Genomic DNA, 9,089 nt, shown 5'->3' with positions numbered 1-9,089 from the left:
GATTGCTTGAGCCCAGGAAGTTTGGGCTGCAGTGAGCCATGATGGCAATGCTGCACTCCGGCCTGAGCAGCAGAGCAAGACTCTGTCTCAAAAAAAAAAAAAAAAAAAAAAAAAAATGCATTAAGGAACAAGAGCTAACTCTCCTGGACTAGAAGGTTTGTAAGTCCTTGAGCCTAGCCAGCAGCATCTCTCTCCCACAGGGTAGGAAGGAGAATACAAAGGCTGCGGCTGGTCCACGAGCCAAAATCACTAGTGTCTAGGCCCATGTGAATTTGTGGCATGGGCTGAATACTGGAGGCCCTTGGACTTTGTAAAGTGCCTCATGTCTATGCAATGCTCTCTTCAGTTGCTTTTTCTGTATTGGCAAAAGACTGGTTACATTCGTGCCCAAGGATATAAACTTGAGCTATTCAAGATGTTTTACAACCATTTCTGTGATAACTCCAAGAACACACACCCAAAAGCCATAGATTCTGTACAATTGCATGCTATACATAATAAGGCTTTGGGGATAGTGTTGGGACAAATCTATGGAACTTTGTCACTAAAGCCCTAAGAAAAACAATAACAACGCTCACAAATATACAGTCACAGTTAACTTTCTATTGGCATTAGCACCCAACGCCATAGTTTATCATTTGCAATCTTAACCTGAAACTTCTGCTTCCTCCTCCTTAATGAAATAAGCTCTTGAAGGCATGATGTGCTTCTAATAGAGATCAGTTTCATCAAAACCAAAAACTATATCCTTTGTTTTAATACAGAAAGAATTTTTTTTTTTTTTGAGATGGAGTCTTGCTCTGTCTCCCAGGCTGGAGTGCAGTGGCCCAATCTCGGCCACTGCAAGCTCCGCCTCCTGGGTTCACACCATTCTCCTGCCTCAGCCTTCCAAGTAGCTGGGACTACAGGCACCCACCACCACGCCTGGCTAATTTCATCATGTTAGCTAGGATGGTCTCGATCTCCTGACCTCATGATCCACCTGCCTCGGCCTCCCAAAGTGCTGGGATTACAGATGTGAGCCACTGTGCCTGGCCTACAGAAAGAAATTTTTTTAGCCTTTTTATCTACACCCTCAGCTTCCTCAGATAGCTTAACACATTGAAAAATATCATAGCTCTTAAAGCCAGTAAATCAGCCATGGTGTTAAAAATAGACCAGAAGAGTAGAATGGATTCATCTCTTTGCACTTTCTATTAAGATATGCATTAGGTCTCTCAAATTAAAACCAGAGCAGAAATTCTCCAAAGCTAGCAACCAGAAATGCAGGTAAAATCCAGATAAAGGAATAACCATCCCCAGAGCTTTTATCTCATTAAAATAAAAATAAAAAAAAAAAGACAAGGATGAGGGAGGTGAAATGAGATGGGATCATCTGGGTTCTAACAGTCACATGAACACTGATGGTGAGGAGGTGAAGATGAGGACTTTAGTAAAGGAATAATGTTCTCATCATAAATTCAAACTCTTTTCATGCTGTTTCTTGTCCTTGTTCCTTGTCAAACCACCTCCTATGCCTTTGTGGTACACAACCCCCTATAAAAATGACTGATCCAGTGTAACCCATGAGGCACGCATAGGTCAGCACCATGTGAGAAACTCCCTCGGGTGCTATCTCAGCACCAAGGAGAGCTCCAGGCCAATTGCGATAGTAGGCCATTTGTGCTTTTCCTTCTGAGCAACTAAGGAAAATCCAGTCCATCTTACTCCTTCACTTAGCTTTTGGTGTGCATGTACTCCAGGAGGATTTCAATTTTATATCTCAATAACTTATGTCATTCCTCTCCCAGATAAGGCAGGTCCCGTCCCACTGCATTTCACCAGAATGCTGTTCCAAAATGTGGTCTGGATCCAGGCTGGGGTAAAACAAAAGAATTCAATTTAGAGGAACAATGAAAGTGTAATGTCTAACTGAGAATGGAAGTGATGGTGGCCCACGTGTGCCCTGTGTATGTTTGTGCTAGTGTGTATGCGTGTGTGTAAAATCAATCCTCCACTCACAAAAGTCATTTTATGGAGATAAAACTATTCACCTTTCATCCAACAATTTGAAATTGAGATATTATTAATTATACACTAGGCAAGCTTTCTCTCAGTTGAAAACATGAGCAATTGAAATTATAATACAAGCACATCCACGTTAGCCTTCCATCTTACTTGTATCGACTCCTATTTATTTCTTCATGAGACTTGTTTTTTTCCTCCCCTTCAAAAAAAGAGAACTTGAAAATAAAATAATGGCATAACAGAAAATATGCTGTGATTTAGGTTGCCTTTTTATCTTCTTTTATTTCAAAAGAATGATCTGGAACAAGGAATACTTTTGTGAGGTAAAACAGATGATCCTCTAAGAGGACTGCACAGTCTGTGAGTATTATTGATTTTTCTTCCTAAGTCATTTCAGCGATACAATCTTGAGCTGAGTGACCATCAATAGTAAATGATTTCCAGCCAGACACTCAATCGTCAGACCTGCTTCTCTCAAAGGTTTAGCACTTCTGGTGAAAATACATACATGGATTCTGAAGCAATAATATCGTGTGATAGGAGATGTCAACTTCAGAGGATTTTTACTTATTATAATAAGCCCTATAACTGGAATTACAAACAAGAAAGAGAAAAGGAAACCACAGTTTCTGCTAGTTTTTTTTAAAATGTTTTTCTTCAAGGTTTGGGAAATTACAATAAGTAACTAGATCTATTGCTTCCTAAATCTTAAAGCCAAAAAGGAACAATTTAAATCACTCAAGATCAAGATCTCTTGTATCAAAGAACGTATAATGAGACTGCATGTCAACGTCATGAGTAGCAGCACCACCACCTTGAGAGATCAGTGATGTAACAATGCATGGGTAATAGGGTTCAAGGGACATTTTCTCCAATCCCTGGCAAGCCCCTGCTGAAGCTCCAACCTAAACCCTATTCAAGCCAAAATCTTTGAAGAATTCAACACCAATCTTTTTCTTGAGTTCTATAAAATGCTAAGAGTCTGACCACGAAATTCAAGTTTCAACACAGCTCTTGGAAACCCAGTAACAAAAGTCCAAACCTTCATCCTTCAGGTTGAATGTATAATTTCCCAACTATACTTGTATTGACTCCTATTTATTTCTTCATGAGACTTGTTTTTTTCTCCCTGCTCAAAAAAAAAAAAAAAAAAAAAGAGACTTGAAAATAAAATAATGGCATAACAGAAAATAAGCTGTGATTTAGGTTGCCTTCTTATCTCCTTTTACTTCAAAAGAATGATCTGGAACAAGGAATACTTTTGTGATGGAAAACAGATGATCCTCTAAGAAGACTCTCATTGGGGTTTCTCTCTCTCTCTATCTCTCTCTCTCTCCCCCCTCTTCTTCCCACTTCCACCACCACCCCCTCATTACCTCAATCCTTGAGGCCAAGATGATTCTGCCCAAGCTTATGTAAGTCCTTGGAAAATCAGAGTGCCTGTGAGCTACAATGGATCCACCTAATGAAAAAATAACACTCAACTAGATAAAAATGGAGACACTTTAAGAACACAACTTGAGGTTTTAGTGGGTTCTCCCAAGATCTTCTGCAGAAAGAGTGCATTTAATTGCTTAATCAAAGTCATTTAGCAGGGAGTAAGAAAACTCAACAGGACGTCCTGCCACTGTCATTTTCCCTGAAAACCCTACAGTGTTAAGCTTTGTCACCTGCATAAGTAGCATTTCCATAGGTTCGAGGGCTTACAAATTTGGCCAACTAACCCACATCCACTCACCAAGTAGATATGCATTAAATTTGCCAGTTTCAAACCACTCATCATCTGCTATCTAGCTGATCAATTTGAATTACCACTAACTTCACTATAATTCTGTCTCTAATTATAATGATGCTGAAAGGCTTTGAAAATTGTCTTGACTTCTTTAGCACTTATAGCTTTAACTTCCCAAATCCCAACTGTGAGAGTCTGTCCCCCCACAGAAAAGGCCTGTGGAAAATAAAGGAAAGATAGAAGCAATGAAATTGGATACATTTTCAAAACTCAAAGACTGGTTTTGTTTGGAAAGTCTGTTTCTCTCCTTTCTGAAACACAGAAGAGCCAACAAACAATCAGGCTGGTCAATTTATTGTAAACTGGAGGTAGTGTATAGGAATTGACAGAGGTGCTTGGCTGGAATGATGGACAACATAGAGGGGTGCTCAGGGATGCAATCAATAGATTACCTCCTATTCCCATTTGTGGTAATTGTCATATAATAGCTTGTTTAAGTCTTCTCGCAGGCCTTAATTGCAGACTGGGTTCTCACCTTTGAACTATAATCCCCTAGTTTTAATTGTACACAATAAATTGTCTTTCAAATGTTTTTGCTTTTCTTTGCCTCCATCCTCTCAAAACTGAATCCGCCTCAGCTTGACATCTAACAGAAGGTGTAGTGGTGAGAAGGAGAGAAGCCAGCACAGACCTTGGAAGTCACCTCTGAGCTGAGCTTCAATGACTATGACACACTGACAGAAGGACCTAGAAAACGTGGCATCGACAAGCAGTAGCTAGTTCACCAACCCCGAGTGGCCAGTTTCACTCTGACCTAACTTTCTCTCCACCCTCATCCTCTCCTGTTTAAAGGCCTCTGGGGGAAGGCACTATTGGCCATTTAAACAATAAGTTTCTTAGAGCTTGTGCCAGATATTTCTTTTTAATTGCTTAAAGGCCTCAAGAAATAAATGTTACACCGCTGAGGTCCTTCAACGTGTTCTCGTATGAGTCAAGAGCAGATCTCTCCCTCTGCTGGGTATCCTTCCTATTTATTCCTTTGTACATCATTCAGAGTCATTAATCACTCCAGCAGCAGCTCCTTCTCATAGGATATGTGGGAAATGATAATGTTTTATGTGAGTAATTAATCCTGCAGCAGATGTGGAGTTTCCAAGACTACTACCATTAGCACATCGACAGGCTTCCGAACACATCTTCCAGCACTGGTTAGTAATGATTTTAATATGCTAATACTATGTTACTCATAAACAAGAAACATTCAGGCCTTAAGTTTTACATAAGTGCTATTATTTGCAGAGGCTTTCTTTCCAGAGAAGACTGGTGATGAGGTTTTTATATTCTTAATGCTGCTGTTGAATAAACAGTGTCCAATTAACATACCAGCTGGAAGCACCCCATTCCTCAGTTCTGTTTCTTCCTATAATATTCAACGTTTATTTGTAAAGCAAATACAATAATTCAGAGTGAAACTAACAGCCATTTGGGGAAGAGAAAACAGGAGTTCTGGGGTGGATTATTTTTCTAGCAATGTGGCTTTTGGTCTTGGATATTACAAAAATGACTAACAGAGCTACAAAAGAAAATGCAGGAAAAAATACCGGCTGTATTTAATAATTTTAAAACATTTCTTAAAAATGCAAAGCTGGTGTATGCCCTGTACTCACTTTGCCTGGTGGCTGCTAAGTATTTTGTCACAGGGTAAGCTTGTGGTCTTCGACTTGCTATTTATCCAGAGCTGACACAGTCCACAGTCCACAGTCTAAAGCCTGCTTTATTATTTCTCCCTAGTTTAGGTAAGGTAATAATCCCCAGATAGTCATAGTACCTTCTGTCTACCTTTCTTCTTGTCACATTTTCTCCTTAAAGATGTTTTAGTATAATAATGAATTGCTATCCATAGTAAAGGTGCTTCATCATAATTTTGCTTCATGCTGAATTCGTCAACGGCCACAGTCGTTGACGGGCAGTCTGTAACAGCAACAAAACAGAGTTGCCACGGAACTGACTCAAGGTCAAACCCTCATCTTGGGAAGTACAAAAACACTGCCTCTCAGAGAATGCTGTTTCTTACTGTTTCGTGTTTAACACGATAAAAGGAAAGGAAACCAGGCATAAGAAAGACTTTTTGTTAACAAATAGTTTTTTTTTAAATAAACATTTTAATCAAACAAATTGGGAAACAATTTTCCTGTGGGTTTAGACAGAGCCCCAAAAAGGGAGGGCAGAGGGTACCTCAAGAAACCAAAGGAATGGATTCCAGCATGGTCAGCTCGTGACAGTCATTCCTGTTAGGCTAGCACCTGCAAATGAGAGTTTTATTGGAAACTTCTCTTCAGCCCAACATCCCACACAAACAAGAGGGTTTTGTTTGTTTGATTTGTTTAGGCCGCTATGTTATGTTCCATGAAAAAAAATGATCTTTTAGAAACATCATGGAGGCCAATCTTTTTTTTTTTTTTTTTTGAGACAGTCTTTCTCTGTCGCCCAGGCTGGAGTGCAGTGGCATGATCTTGGCTCACTGCAACCCTCCGCCTCCCAGGTTCAAGCGATTCTCCTGCCTCAGCCTCCTGAGTAGCTGGGATTACAGGCGCACACCGCTATGCCTAGCTAATTTTTGTATTTTTAGTGAAGATGAGGTTTTGCCATGTTGGCTGGTCTCCAACTCCTGACCTCAAATGATCTGCGTGCCTTGGCCTCCCTAAGTGCTGGGATTACAGGCCTGAGCCAACGTGCCCGACCAATCATTTAGATAAACTGCAGAGCAATGCTGCAGGCACAACACAAAGAAGAGTCCTGCTCCTTCCCAGGGAAACAGCTAGGAGATAGTGTCACGCAGGCAAGGTATTCCTTTCTGCTGACTGCAGATCCTGGAAGATCCTTCTCTCTCTTATCCCTATGTCCTTTGTCTTTTAGTTCGAAGAAATGACTGTCTATGGGTATATTCCATGGCTTAAGCACTCTCCACCCTGATTCAATCCTGAGAACAACCTATGAGACAGGAATCATTTGCTTCATTTCAGATGAGCCACAGCAAGGAAAATTAAATTGTTCCAGGCCCAGAGATTCAAATCCAGTTTTGTCTGGCTCCAGACTCTGCTTTCATTATTTCCCCTTCTCATCTTCCCAGCGCCAACTGTATTTCCTAGAAACTATTCTTGAGACTACAGTATGATAATATTATTCCTGCCTTGGAGGAAGCCAAAATTTAGCGAACAATTTAGAAGTTTATTCTTGATATTATCAAAGAACATTTTCACCATACGGAGTATTTGTAAAAGAGTCCATTTAAATTGAAACCTTCATTGGTATAACCAAAATTTCAAAACTAGAGTCAACTTAAAAGTTTGGATTTTTTTCACTCTTGTTTTTAATAATTCTTCTCCTGAACAAAGTGAGATGCCTGCGTAATGAGATAACAGGAGCATTCCCCCAAAACAGGTAGAAATCTTCTGATCAAATTCATCGGTTTTAGTGACTTAACTATAAGCGTATCTCAAAGATTGAACTATTGCTACATGTTATACACCTAAAAGGAAGTAAGATGCCTGAATTACATTAGACCCTCTACACAGTTAGTTCATGCCTTTAAAAATTCTTTTCATTTCATAGGTCTCATGTGGATCCTGTGGGCTTATGTGAGACCTACACTCCTCTTCCTCTATTGGTCTATAAAAAGCAGAAGGCATTGTTTTTCAGTGCCATGGGCTTTAGAAAATGTAGTCATGATCCCAAGATGATGTTTTTAAATTATTTCAATCATCCTCTTCTTAGCACCCTCAAATGTCCTTAGTATGCTGCTTCCTTAATTTAGCAAATGATTATTGTGTACCAGCAATGTGCTAGGCAATGTGCTAAGAAAGTGTGATAAGTAAAGCTGACAAGGTACTTAACCTGGTAGAGTTTATATTCTTTTTTTTTTTTTTTTTTACGACAGGGTCTTGCCCTGTTGCCCAGGTTGGAATACAGTAGTGTGATAATGACTACTGTAACCTCAACCTCTTGGACTCAAGTGATCCTCCTGCCTCAGCTTCCCAAGAAGCTGGGACTACAGGCCCACACCACCATACCCAGCTAATTTGTTTATTTTTTATAGAGACGGGGGTCTCCCTAGTTTGTCCAGGCTGGTCTCAAACTTCTGAACTCTAGCAATCCACCCACCTCAGCCTCCCAAAATGCTAGAATTACAGGTGTGAGTCACTCAGCCCAGCCTAGTTTATGTTCTATACTGGCAAATATTTTTTAGTAAAGAGTAAGATAGTAAATATTTTAGGCTTTGTCGATCATACAGTCTCTAATGCAATGACTTGATTTTGCTATTGCAGCACAACAGCATCCATAGACAATAGATAATTTAGGAAGATAGCAGTGTTCCAATGAAAGATTATTTATAAAAACAAACAGTGGGCCAGACTTGGCCTGTAGACTATAACTGACTGATCCCTGTTCTACTAGAATCCATATTGTTACTGGTCTCACTTCTTATTATATGTATTATTAAAGTAAACCTGATATTATTTTCAATTAAACTTTTTATTTTGATATAATTATAGATTCACATTAATTTGTAAAAAATAATATAGAGGAATTCTGTGCACCTTTCCCCCAAGTGGTAATATCTTTAGAAATGATAGCATGGTACCACAACCAAAATATTGATATTGATGCAGGCAAGATACAAAATATTTCCAGTACTACAAAAATCCCTCATGTTGACTTTCTGTAGCCACACCCACTGCCTTCTCTACCTGCCCCTCCTTGACCCCTGGCAACCACTAATCTCTATTTCTATAATTCTATTTTTATAATTTCCTTCTCATCTCTATAACTTTAAAGGATAAGAACACATTGTTTCCTACTATGATTTCTGTTAACACAGAATACAAAGTCACATCTTACTCTGCGTTAGATTCTAAAACTGATAAATGAGTTAAAACTTAATTGTATGTAAGAAAACTTAACCTTAACAATTCTTAGAAAGGCACCACTTTGTAGATATACATGCCAACTCACTCGAAATAGAGTAAAGCCAGCACTTCCTTCAGTGGTAGACCAGATGGCTTTGTCTCTATTGTGGCACCTACTCATACTCAGATTATATATCTTCAGTCACTGGAATTACACTCAGCACTTCAAGAAAAGAAGCATGTGGGAACTGAGGCTACCAAAAAAAACACAACAGTTTCAGGTTCCTATCTCAAGTCCCTTATGCCTTATATGATGCCCATTAAGTAGAATATCTTCTCCATCCCTCACTGTCTCCTTCTGTTCCTTAATGCAAAGCACATAATGCCTAGTGTTAAATATATTGATTTCTTTGATTATCACCGGAGTTTTTACAATATTGTTC

This window comes from Piliocolobus tephrosceles, chromosome 4 (assembly GCF_002776525.5).
Source record: "Piliocolobus tephrosceles isolate RC106 chromosome 4, ASM277652v3, whole genome shotgun sequence".
Taxonomy (NCBI): domain Eukaryota; kingdom Metazoa; phylum Chordata; class Mammalia; order Primates; family Cercopithecidae; genus Piliocolobus; species Piliocolobus tephrosceles.
The sequence above is the reverse complement of the archived record's forward strand: the minus strand, read 5'-3'. Positions refer to the sequence as shown.